Here is a 13,975-nt window from a genome sequence, read left to right on the forward strand (position 1 = left end):
GACTGATGGCATCCAACAGGTGGCAGTCAGCTCTGCTTACATTTGCGCTAGCCAGCGACAACACGACATCCGACCACTCGATTTCAGCACCAAGCGGCATTTCAGTCGAGATTTTCTCAATTCTACTCAGATTAGGTATGACACGGTAACGCAACAAATCGATTGGCTCAAATGATTCCTCAGACCAATCCCATGGTGTGTGTTCCCCACTCACAACTTTACTTCTTACCTGCAATGAATTCCCACCGTTTGATGCACAAAAATGGAAGAACCACAGCAACGGTCCAAAATTTAGTGGCAGCCTGTTACAACAGCAACGTGGGAACAACTCCGTATTAATGCCCACGGTTTGGGAATGAGACGTTCAATACCCAGAAGTCCACATACTTCAGCTATTTTATATAAAATGGCATCTGCTGTATTACAGGAGGTTCTGGTGCACGAGTATTGGTACTCAGATCTTAGTCCTTGAAGAAGGGTGTGAGCAGAGACTAGAGAGATGTGGCCAATACTCATGGATCAGAACCTCCTGTAATACAGCAGATGCCATTTTATATAAAATAGCTGAAGCTATAAGCCAGTGCTAACTAGCAGAAAGGAGTGGTACGGGAAACATTTTTCAAATAGCTCCTGCCATTAAGACTGTAAAACCACGTTTCTCGAAGTGCGGTCTGGGAACATTCAGGGGTCTGTGATTTTCTGATGCCATTCCAGTGGTGAGAACAACAACCCACCATTCTCATAGTGATTATGCCTGTAAATAATGTCAACTGGATTCTAATGACAAGTTGAGTAAAAATAGGCTCTATGGGTATGGAAAGTTTCGTGTGCGCGTGGGCGACATGAAGCCGCAATTTCAGTGACAGCAAAAAGCGTCATTTCAACTGAGACTGTCTCAAATCTAGGAAAATTAGATATGACACTGCAACGCAACGAATCCAAATGCTTGGCTCCAATGACTCCTGAGACCTGTGGTACGTGTTCCACACTCGACTTTGCAACTAGCTCCGTTTACTGTAGGATTCACAGCACTGAATAATATCTAAGATGACCATCTTTTGGTGGATGGTGGATGATCTCCTCCATAAGCTGTATCTATTGCTCCAAACCAGTCTGGCTCACTCACAAACAGAGAACCTTCACAGAGCAGCAACCCTTAACACTTAACTACTGCAACTAATTAACCAAGAAAAACTTTTTTGCATTCTGAGCATGAAAACTGACTCCACCATAGATAGTACTAATGGACTGCTTTATAGTTTGTGTGAACTACGGAAGGCTAAGAGCAACCCTCTTAAACTGGGATTAAACTATGTGATTACAGAGGTTGAAGATTATTACTTGTCACACTGGCTGAGACGATCGCAATAAAATTCAGACCCAGTTTTAGAACAGACTCTGCGATGACGTATTCTCCATCCTAGATTGTATGATGAAGATCCACTAGCAACAGACCTGTGATTAATGAAAAACTGTTAATGAAAAAGTTTTAATGAAAAAAATGTTCTGTTTATGTCATCATCCAGAATCGTGCAGAAAACGGGATCACCTAAAATTCAGCTTCATGTAATAAGGAGTCTTGTGAGTTTCACGTCATCCTATTCCGTCTTCGTATTGGTGGTTTTTAGACGAGTGTCGTAGCAGTGATCACGCTCAGATTTTGACTCTGTCAGAAATTTGCTCTCAGCTGTTTTTGGCCACGATGACACTAAAGAACGCTTAAAGCATTAAATGGCAGTGAGAACATCACAATGTGTGTTCTAATGCTGCGTTCGAGGCAAAGTTGCAACTCGTAACTGTTTCCCGATTTGCGATTTTTGTCCACGACAGCAAAACTGGAGAGACTGTACAGCGTAAATCTGGCTTCAACAAATATTTTTGAAAATATTCTAATTTCTCTAGCAAAATAATTGAATAAATTCCATTAAATGGTCATTAAAGCAAAAAAATCCAACCTGAACAACTTAAATATTAATTATTATTATTAATGTTATCTTCTGTGATGTCCAAGATTTATCAAATTCCGAGTCAACTTTTTAATTTTATACTCCTTTCATCTGCGTAATGGGCTATTTTCATTCGTTTCCTACATTACCCACAATGGCGTTCGACTACCTCATGACAGTGCTGCAGTGGGATTTAGGCCTTAATCTCGACCTACGGAGAGCGATGCAGCAGCGCTTTAGTCCTTTAGTCTGTCCGGCTCTCTCACCTCCTCATTACATACACGCTGCTCAGACAGATCAGCTTCCAAAGCTTCAACTTTCAAGCTAATAACTCCGTCAACACCACTGCGCTTGTCATCGTGTGGGTCGCTAATCATCTGAGCCGAGTCTCTGCTTTAGCTCGGCACAACCGTGTTGTAGAGCTGCATTACATTCTGAGGTCTGAATCCTGTGTTTGTCATCACTATTTCTACACTGAATTTCCCATTAGCGTGAAGCTTAACATCACTGGAAAATGGTGAGGAAGAAGAGAAGCTGTGGCTCTTTTGGTTTTCGAAGCTAACAGCAAAACCTGATTATTACTGCTTATGTGTTGAGAATGTTTACTTTTTTTCCTCCTATTAAACATCATTAGCCGTATTCAGCCTGAAAAAAAAGACCACAGCAGAAGTGAGTTTTCACCAAGTTGTATTTTATACGAACCCGGATGTTTGTGGCATGCGGGTATATGTTCACGCTCCATTCTCAACATGGCGTCCAAGCGGTCATACTACAGTTTGAAGCTGCCAGTTATTTCGAACCAAAGTTCCAGCAACAATCTGAACACACAAAAAACAATCGAGAGTGTACGAGGAGCATTCATGTTTCTTTTCGCGATTTAGGAAGTGTTTAATATCTGGGGAAGGGTCACTGATACACGTGCTACGCAACTAAATACAGCAAGTAGCTGCAGATAAACAACTTTTTCCTACGCGAGGCGACTTCTACACGGAAAATCACGGACATGTGTATCCGGATTGGATATTATCACGCTGAATCTGGTGAAAAACAGTAGGTCAATTTTCTCAGATGATGGATGGAGAAAAACACTGACGTGTCCGAGCCGGAAGCAAACAAAAATCACAGAGAGCGCGCCTTTAAAACAGGAAAATACCCCAGGACCACATGTACACTGAATTCGTTGAACGCTGCGACTGTGTTGTCCGACTGGGATGTCCGAGCAGTACACGTCTACTAGGATGTGTGACAGGAGACCCGCAAGCCAACACGTTGCAATCCTTCCTTTCACCTGACGGTGGCAGCAGACTGTGTTAACACAGCTAGCTAAATTCCAAGCACCTTTATTTCTCTGAGTAAACCTGCAAATTCATTTACTTAATAATGTTTAGTCATGGCTACAGACAAAAAGCGTAAAGTGAACAGTGAGAAGGGGCGATTTCAAAAGACTAACTTTAAAAATTGTTATAATTGTGTTAGCTTGTAGAGAGACTACATATAGAAAGTGCAGTAATTCCTACACCATTTACCCGATGTGGATGTATCCTCAAATTAAAGCTGAAAGTCGGCTCATATACTCCGATATACTATGGTAGACACACACACACACACATACTGTGCAAAAGTCTTAGGCACATGCAAACAAATGCTGTAGAGCAAAGATGCCTTCAAAAATAATGAAATTAAATGTTTCTACATTTAAAAAATACTATAAAGAGCAGGAAACAGTAATAAATGAAACAAAGTCAGTATTTGGTGTGACGATCCTTCGCTTTAAAAAGAAAAGGCGTAGTCTCAGATACAATGTGTGCAGTTTTCTAAGGAAATGAGCTGTAAGTGTTACTGAGCATCTTGCAGAAGCAGCCACAGTTCTTCTGGAGACTTTGACTGTCGACTCGCTTCTTATTTCTGCAGCGAAACCCAGCAGCCTTCATGATGTTTTTATCTGAAAAGTGTCTCTTATGGAATCTGCTGCTTTCTTTACTGACATACAAACATTTTTCTGTAACATTTCATTTTGTGCTGGAAAACTAATGTTTGGAATGTGAAAAGGTTTTTGAACTGAATCAATAATGTAGAAGTCAGAAAATAAACATCTATAACAAAGTTTGTACTAAAAAAAATAGGGTGCCTAAGACTTTTGCACAGTATTATTCATACGTACATAAATAAATACATAGTTTTAGCACCCCTGTACTAACTTCTCACAGGAATAACAAGCCAGAACTCAATAACGAACCAGCACCAAAACCACTACACACATCGCAAACATTCCACGTGTTTCAAGACGTTGAAAAGTTGTCCTTTAAAGTTAGTACTTCTCAAAAAAAAAGAAAAAAGAAAAAAGAAAACATATGCAGGTCTATCTGTGTTATATGGAAACTTGAATTTGTTTCGAAAATGTAAATTCTATTTTAAGTCACAGACAGTCAGAAAAAAGCGTTTCTCTACACATCATACTGTGTAGGGTTGTGCGTGTGTGTGTGACAAATAAAATTTGAATTTATCATACCATGACTTCTTTCAATGTGTCCCAAAGAGCATACGCCATCATAAAGGGACACAAAGACAAGTTGAATGGAAGCCTCCTGACTTTTGTGTGTGTGTGTGTGTGTGTGTGTCTGAGTGCAGCTGGGACACATGGCTCCACAGCGCAGTGTGTATGTGTGTGTGTGTGTGTATATCACTGTGAATGCTGCTGCTGCATTGTAACACATCCTCTCCCAGTTCATCCTGTCCTTTCTGCAACTTTGTGTGCGACTGCAACAATTTAACACAAAAGCAGCAGGACATGAGGAAGTTTGGACTCAGTCCAGCCGGCTGGATTTAAAGTGCACTTGTGTGAACACTGGCACTGCTTTCAGCTAAACACAATCTGCCATGCAGCTAGACAACACCTGGATGACCATGTAATAATAATAATAATAATAAGAAGAAGAAGAAGCAGGAGAAGAAGCAGGAGAAGTCAGCAGCTGTAGCTGTAGTTGTAGTTGCATGTGCTTCTCCAGATTTCTCTCCTCAGATGGACAGGCGGAAGACACCCGAGTCCCAACTTAGACGAGTGGAAATATTGTTTCCTATAAGCAAAAGCTACACATTTAGAAGAGTGTGCACATGTGGGTCTGATCTCTGCAAGCTTTTGGTAGCTCCTGGCTTTACATGGCCGGCTAAGCTGTTTGGCCAGGATACAAATTAGAAAGGAAAAGAAAAAAAAAATAAGCATGTAAACTGAGTAATGCTTATCCCGGACAAGAGCAGTTTTACCTGATTTTCCTTAGTTTCACCTTCCCTCTTTCTTTCAGCTTGTGCTCCGTTACCAATTTCCCAACTTTTTTCGGTCTTTATTTTTTATTTCCTATTACTTCTATTCGCCAAACAATCACTCCGCGCATCAAAGATGGCCACCAGGAACACCTCCTCCGTTGAGGCGTTGCTGCTCCCTGTCCCCGCCTCCTTCATTCCTATTGGATGTCGCAGCTCGGTGGTCGTTTTTGATTGGACGCGAGCTCACGTTCGTCTGGCGTGTGATTCGCATGATGGTTGGAGTGCTGTGCGGAGTTAAAGGTGTACCGGCCACTGGAAGTGCTTAGCTGACCAACTGTTCATTGCAACATCATTTTATGTATATTTGACTACTACTACTACTATAATAATAATAATAATAATAATATAATATAATATAATTATTAATAATGTTACTAATAATGATAGTATGAGTCATTGGATGTTTCCATCTTAAACATCTTAAAAACAAATATATAAATATGTTTATACAACAGTTAGTTCCGGTCTCCTTCACATTTCACTGGTTGTATCACTCCGCGTGTCTTGTGTTTGCTACATAAGTTCCAACTGTAGCAATAGTTCATTACACTGAACCGGTTACTACGCTTATTATGGGCTGTCAGTCAGTCTGTGTGTTACCACGGCAACACGCTATCCAGCTGTGGCTTTTTTTGGGAACTATTTTTTTGTTGACGGAGCAAAAAAAAATCAACTTGATTATAGAACTGTAATGTCTATCCCTCCATCCATTCATCCATCGTCCACAGGGTCACGGGGTAACCTGGAGCCTATCCCAGGGAACTCGAGGTACAAGGCAGGGGACACCCTGGAAGAGGTACCAGTCCATCACAGGGCACAATCGCACACACACACACACACACACACACACACTACAGACAATTTGGAAATGACAGTCAGCCTACAACGCATGTCTTTGGACTGGGGAGGAAACCGGAGTACCCGGAGGAAACCCCTGAAGCATGGGGAGAACATGCAAACTCCGTGCACACAGGGCGGAGATGGGAATCGAACCCCCAACCCTGGAGGTGCGAGGCAACACCACTCAGCCTCCGTGCCCCCCGAACTGTAACATAAAAAGCAAGATCAAACTCTCGATTGTGCTGTAGTACTGAATATCAGCGCGGATGTGATTACCTGCAGCCGAAATCACAGCCGTGCCGATATTTGCTACGCTCTTGCTCATGCAATATTGCTTAATTATACAACAGTTATTTCCAGTCCACTAATCTGATATTTAGTTTCCCACATTGGGACGTTTCACTGTTTGTATCACTCCGCTTGTTTGTGTTCGTCACGTAAAGTTCCGATTCTAGCAACAGTCCCACTGAAACGGTTACTACAGTAGTGTTAGTGAGATCATCAGCGGACGTGGCAAATGATACATGTTTCATGAAAATAACTTAAAATAAAATACGAAAGCTTGTATTTGTAGTTTTTGATTATCATCGTATTCGATTATCATTGTCAAATGAAGATGAGAAGGAAGAAGGGAAGCAGGAATTTCACCAGAAGCACCTTTAATGCACAAATGTACAAATCATTGTCATCTAATTCAGTTTGCAGAGCAAAAATAAACAAATTATCTGGCTATATTGTGTGTGAAATGTCAGTTACTCAATATTCATTTCTTATTTATAACAGTTGTAGAAAAGCAGGGGTGTGGTGGCTTAGTGGTTAGCACAGTTGCCTTGCACCTCTGGAGTTGGAGGTTTGATTCCCACCTCTACCCTGTATCTACAGAGTTTGCATGTTCCCTGTGTTTTGACAGTTTCTCTGGGTACTCTGGTTTCCTCCCCCAAAGACATGCATTGTAGGCTGATGGGCATCTCTAAAATGTCCATAGTGTGTGTGTGTGTGTGTGTGTGTAATTGTGCCCTGCACAGGTCAGGGTGTCCCCTGCCAGATATTCAGTATAACCGCAATATTGCTTAATTATAACAGTGCAGTCTGCTTTTTAAAGAAGAAATGTACGAGGTTAAAATCAGAGAAAAATGGAATGTGGTTCTATGACTAAGTGTTGGGCCATGGGAACTAGTGGAGTATTCCCATGTGCTCATTTCCTTGCCGAGTACCAATAGCAAAGTCACCATCTTGTGATGATGACCCCAACTGGTCTGGCCCATCAACCCCAGTGACCCAGCTGGCTTAACGGTCTTCCACTTACTGTTTCTATTCTGTTCTACTTCCTTATGTTCCAGGCCTCTACTGCTGTTTCCTTCAGAACTAATTGAGGCTATGCAGTATATCAAAGTTGATACGAGGGTTAATCAAAGCTGCCACTGATCGTGCATGCTACCAGACAATAAAAGACAGTAAAAGTACAGTAGTGCTGATATCGTACTTTACTTAGCAGTTTCTCCTTAATTTGGTCTTGGCCAATTCTGACCCACCACCTCCCCTACCATATAACAACTAGCAACCAGGGAGGTTGGTAAATGCTCCCAGTCATGCTGGGACACAAGTGCTCCAACTATTTCCTTCTTTGCAGAAAGAAGTCATGTGTTGGACCAAAGTCTCAGGGTGCACACATGCACACATGCACCATCTGGTATGGCGGACAGCCAGTGGCATTCAGCCAGCAATCTGCAGTGCAACGTTCTCAGTTTTTACTACTGGGCAATATGTGGTCACTTGCAGTTTCCATCAAAAAGGCTCATAGCACACAGTTGTGCCTCATGCTACTGAATAATCTGCACAGAGTCAAGTAGGTAACTGGATATATCACTTCACTGAGGTAATAGCAGGGAAATCTTGTATTCCATCTCTCAGGTCATTGATCAACGCTCACGTGACATCTCTTAAGCATAGCAGACAGAGCAGCAGCTGTTTTCAGAACACATTTAGGCTTCTTAGATCCAGAATGGGTCGGATTTTGTCTCATTTTTTTTTTATCAGAAAATACCTTGAAAAGAACCCAGCCAGGTGCTCTGGCCTGCTCTAGAAGAACCTGCATTTCAGTATAGCCAGTTGGCATGGGTCTCCGACACATTTGATTGGTGGTGGTTGAAAATGAAACTGTAAGTGACTATTTATTTTTCAGATATGATGCCAAAATGCCTTGGCACTATTATGGCATGAACCTGTTGAGTTTCATGGCCGGATCTGCTCTGTATCCTGAGTAACCCTATCCATCTGTTGCAGTTTTTGAAACCCAAATTTGTGAGAATGCTGGCTAGATCTCCTTTTAATCATAATGACTCTGTCTTTTTGAGCAGGTCACTAAGCTGAACGAATCAGTATTGGTGTCATGTTGGTGTCATGTTGGTGTCACCATTGCTGTCATTACTCAAATTTAGAGAATGAGAAGCAGCCAAATCAGTACATCAGGGTCTGTCTCTATATGCGAGGCAGCTGTACTAGCTCCTCTGAAGTCTGTGCTTCATAAATTCATTTTTGTGAAGCTTCATATATTTCATTTGTCTCATGCCCGCTGCCAACCTCTTCCCATTTCCATCATTGTAAAGGTGCTCACTTTGCACATTCCTGGTTTTGCTGTGACCATGCAGCAAAGAAGATTACCTTTTCTTCTTAGAGGGTTCCAAAGCTGTGTCTGCTGCTCTCTTTACTCCTAGCTACAACAACAGAATGTCAGAGCAAGGATAATGAATAGGCAGCAGTATATATCCACACCTATCCTGTGAGCTTCACACGGAAGTATGAGAATCATGAGGGGTGAGAACTATTAGAAGAAGAAGCAGCAGCCCTTAATTTGTCACATGTACATTACAGCACAGTGAAATTCTTTTCTTTGCATTTCCCAGCTTGTTAGGAAGCTGGGGTCAGAGAGCAGGGTCAGCCATGATACAGCACCCCTGGAGCAGAGAGGGTTAACGACCTTGCTCAAGGGCACAGCAGAGTCAGCTTGGTGGTGCTGGGACTTAAACCCCCAACCTTTTGATCAGTAACCCAGAGCCTTAACTAGTAGTTATAAATCAGGATTGAGGACAGTAAATAAGGAAAAAAGAATGAAATAGGGACAAAAAAGAGATGTACCATGGCATTAAGTACACACTGAAGCACACTGGCTGTTGGCCCAGTGATAGAGGATTGTTAATTATTGTTGCAGCATGGTGGCGCATAAGGTATCATTGCTGCCATGCAGCTCCCCAGTAGATAGATAGATAGATAGATAGACAGACAGACATACAGACATACAAGCTATAGATCACAAGGGAAATTGTACTGTTACAGTAGCAGCATAAGAGTGGACTGTAAACATACAGTCAAGTACATAAACATTTGGACATTGACAAAGATATTGTTATTTCAGCTGTCTACCAGAGTCTATTGAACTGAACTTAAATAATATGAGCTCAAAGTGCAGACTTTCGGCTATAATTTGATGGTATTTACAGCACTTTTTATATGCTTTGTAACAAACTGTGTAATAATCTTAGCAGTACACTGCTCAGAGAACACAGCAGACCCAGGACTCGTGAGCTTGGTGCTCGTGCCTCTTGGCACGGACACTAACGGAAAAATTAAAACAAACAAAAGTGCAGCTATTCAGTTCACTCACCGCTTATCTTACTAAGCTTTAGTTTTGCTCAGCTCACAGTAACACACAAGCTCAGCTCACTGCCCTAGGAGAGAGAAAAGATATAAATAGAGCATTATCTGGTCATCCCCCAAATGTCACCCTTCAGCAGCAGGCTCCTGTTAAATCTTGCCCCCACCTGCTACATACCCCAAGGCAGGCCAAGGAGCTGTCCTGCCAGTGACTGACTTCCCCCAAACAACAGAGGAAGTCCACCGCCATCTGAACCCCTGGCCTATGGACCACAGTAAATTTAAAAGGTAGTAATGCCAGATACCAAAAAATGATTCATATGTTGGCATCTGGCACGTGGTGGAGCCATGGAAGAGTGGTGTGGTCCAAACAGAAAGTGAAAGGGTAGTACGACCCATGAGGAAGTAAAATAGTGAGGATCACCCACTTGGGGGGACTCTTATTATCTATCATGCTGTACCTCAGTGGGTAAGGCATTGGACTACTGATCGAAAGGTTGAGAGCATCACCAAATCCCAGCATCACCAAGCTGCTCCTGCTGGGGCAAGGCCCTTAATCCTCAACTGCTCAAAAACCTTTTGTAAGTCACTCTGGATAAGGGTATCTGCCAAATATCATAAATGTAAAACGTAATTGTATCTAAACTCTCTGACAGACAGCATCCTGCTTAGCACTTCCTGGACAAATTGTTCTGACTACTGGATCTGGTGCTATTTTAAGGAGAGATCAGTCAGTGGGATGGTCTGGTGAGATCAGTTACTGAATTCTTCTTCTTCTTCTTCTTCTTATTATTATTACTGATGATGCACCTACCATGAGCTCAACCATACCTCCACCTGTCTGATTTTACATTTTACCCAGATAGCTGCTGTAGTAGATTTATAAATTATAAACATTAGACACGTTTGAAAGCGACCTCTGACAAGCTAATATAAAAGGCTAATACCTGCAAATTTAAATAAAAACCTCTGACAGGTATATAGGAAAGGTCTGGGCATGCACGTCAGTAGAAACCTCTGAGCTAACAGAATAATTGTTTAATAAATGGGCTATGTAAAAGCCTCTGACATAACAATGTCACTTTATAATGAAAGCTTAGTATGAAGCTGTTATTGAGATATTATACTTATAGCGGTAACATCGATTATTGATTGGAATCAGATACATTAACCTAGTAAATTGGAGTTAAAACACGCATTTAACTTTCGGCTGCACCCATTTCCGTCCTTGGTCATAGGAGAGCAGCGGATTAAGATAATATAATTTTAGATTTTAGTCCTGCATTGCATATGCACAGTAGGGTATCAGAACACTTTCCATGAGCTGCTGAAATACAGTGGGCTCCAAAAACCCTGAACAGAAAGATGACAAATTGCTACAAACTGAAACGGGGTGTAGCAACCCATTTTTCTTTTGACAAGGGAGACGAATGAACCTGTCCATAGCCCCTGGTTAAATCCAGTGTTGAATAAAATTGAGCTGCACCCAGCCTATTCATAAGTTTGTCAATACACAGCATTGGATATGCATCAAATTTCACAACCGCACTCACCCTGTAAAAATTCACGTAGAACTGGAACTCTCCATCCTGGGCACTCCCATGTCAAGCACTTTACCCCAATTCTTTTCTCTTTGTGATCAAGCAACCTATATGTCTGGCTAGGCAAACTGACAACCTCTGCTCTCTGAGACAGTGACTAATGGTTTCTCAAAACAATTGTACTAGAGTTTGATATTTTTGGACACTCTGGTCTCAACTCATCTCCCTTTGCCACCGCTGTCGTCAGAGCAAAAGGGACCACCTCACTACACTACAGGCTGAGATGGTAAATCTGACAAGTTTCCCCTGTCCTCATAGTCGACCTCCCCGACTCAATGTGTGACCTCAAAGGGCATTAAATACAAAGCAATCAACCAAGAAATTAGAAAGACTCTGATGTGACAAACTTTTAATTAGATGTAATTTAACTTTGTATAAACATTGGTCACAATATTTAACTGGGAAAATGTGCTGCTTGTTAACTACCTACTTACTGAACATAATTATTACAAATTGGCTTTTTTTTTTAACCAAAAAGATACATAAATATAATTATGCTAGTTAATTTTAACGTTCCAACAGGCCAACCCTAAGCATACTGACCAAGCTGCACTGGAGGGGTTCAAAACCAAGAATGTGAATGTGTTAGGATGGCCCAGTCACAACACAGACCTTAATCCATTGGGAATCTGTGGCAAGACTTGAAAAATTGCTGTTCATCAAACATTTCCATCCAGTCTAAAAGAGCTTAAGCAGTTTTGCCAAAAACAGGGCCAAAACATCAGGATCCAGATGTTAAAAGCTGATAGAGACATATCACTGAAGACTTGAAGCTGCCAGTGATGGTTCTTTCCAGTAGTGACCCAGGAAAGTGCCCAACAAATATCTGCTTTTTTTAAAAATGAAGCTTTGTGTCAAAATAAAAATATAATCAAATTTACATTTTAGTTCCAGGTTCTAACACTACAAAATGTGGTAGAAAAATTTCATGGCGATGAGTATCTGATGTAAATCTAAAACAAGTCGAACTCGACAGGAATTCCTCCATCACCACCAAGTCTAGTCCTTCTTGTTACTAATGTGTATGCCAGAAATACCCTTAAAATATATTTTAAACCTAAAGGAAGCTATTGATGAAAAGCTATCAGACATTTGACCTTGCTGTGACCTTGACCCTGTTTGGATCAATTCCAAAATCTAATCAGATCATCTGCTTATGTTATTTATATGGATAATTCCATATAAATCCTTCAAACGTTCAACAACTCGTTCTTGAGATCTTGGATATCATCTGCTGGTTATGATGATAATTCCACGTAAATCCTACAAACATTCAACCACTCCTTCTTAAGATATCAGCTGAAATCACAGATAGCCAGAAATCTTGGCTCGAGTTCCTGAACATGAACGTGCAAGCAGCATGTCTGTATGATAAACAGAAAGGAAAAAAATATTTTAGATATTTGACCTTGCTGTGACCTTGATCATTTTCAGATCACTTGCAAAATCTAATGGGTTCATCTGCTGGTGATCAAACACTGAACATTCAAAAATATCTTACTCAAGTGTTGGAGGCATAAAAACAGATCAGCGTGCCATTTCTTCCTTTTTCCAGCTCTTTAACGCTTTCCTGCAGTACGTTCCATTCTGCCAGGAAACCGACTTATCAGACATTTTCAATCAGTATAAACAAATGAATTATTTTATTGCTGCAAGTCTGTTATAAGGTTAGTCAGGACACTGTTGGGTTTCTGTGTGTAGAGTATCGTGACTCTGTATTGAGCTGCTGGTGAGCAGGGTGATGGGAAAGGGGAGAGATGCGAGCCCCCTGCTGGGCAAACAATTCACACTTCTCCACAATAACATTGGTACAGAGATAAAACAGACAGCACAACTAAAGCTTTTTTGACAGTAAAACATGGTACACAACTTCCACAATAATATTATAACATTTACACCTAGTAGGCAAAAGAAATACTTATGAAATACCGCAAATTCTTAAAGCGCAGAGTGTGGACTTTCATGTGAGAGATTAATCACTACTGTGGAGTGTGACATCACAAATCAATTCAGTGCTGAACACGTGCAGCTCCAAAAACAGGACGAAATTTCTTTTTTTTGGCCTCTAGTGAAGAGAGTTAAAATAAAGCTTATTGATGTTGATTCTATAATCATGCATTAACATTACTAAATGTTCACTGAGCTGCGAGGGCACACAGTATGTGTTTAATTTGTCTGCTTTAATGAATGGATGTCACTATTAAGTGAAATCTGTGAGATCTTTATTTACACAGTATTGTTAAAGCATATACTACAGTGTGCTTAAAACGTACATTAAACTACTTACATAAAGTAAAAGTGGAAATCAAGCAAGTCTATTATTTATTTCATTATACTAAGACTGTCAGGTCAGAATCCATATTTTTCTCTGTCTGGTTTCAAATAAGCAATGTCTGGACATCACTTCATTACAATAGTATGAAAAGTATTTTTGAACAAAAATATGAGATACAGAACAAATCCATTACAGCTATCATATACTGCAGTTTTAGGGGGGGAAAAAGTTTGAATTTGGAGCTCTTCTCTTTCAAGTGAATAGCTAAAAGACATTTCTTCTTTTAATATAACATGTAAATTACTGTAATCAACCAAGAAGAATGCAGTCCACTGATCAAC

General features: G+C 40.8%; 1 protein-coding gene across 3 annotated transcripts in view; it reads right to left on the bottom strand.

The window, feature by feature from the left end:
- cnot3b (CCR4-NOT transcription complex, subunit 3b) overlaps positions 1-5,385 on the bottom strand; it is a 36,082-nt gene extending 30,697 nt beyond the window's left edge. For all 3 annotated transcript variants that reach the window (XM_026928121.3, XM_026928120.3, XM_026928119.3), the window contains exon 1: positions 5,208-5,385. The gene's annotated coding sequence lies outside the window, so the exon portion shown is untranslated. The remainder of the gene's footprint in view (positions 1-5,207) is intronic.
- Positions 5,386-13,975: the final 8,590 nt, after the last annotated feature.

Source organism: Pangasianodon hypophthalmus, chromosome 29 (assembly GCF_027358585.1).
Source record: "Pangasianodon hypophthalmus isolate fPanHyp1 chromosome 29, fPanHyp1.pri, whole genome shotgun sequence".
Lineage (NCBI taxonomy): Eukaryota > Metazoa > Chordata > Actinopteri > Siluriformes > Pangasiidae > Pangasianodon > Pangasianodon hypophthalmus.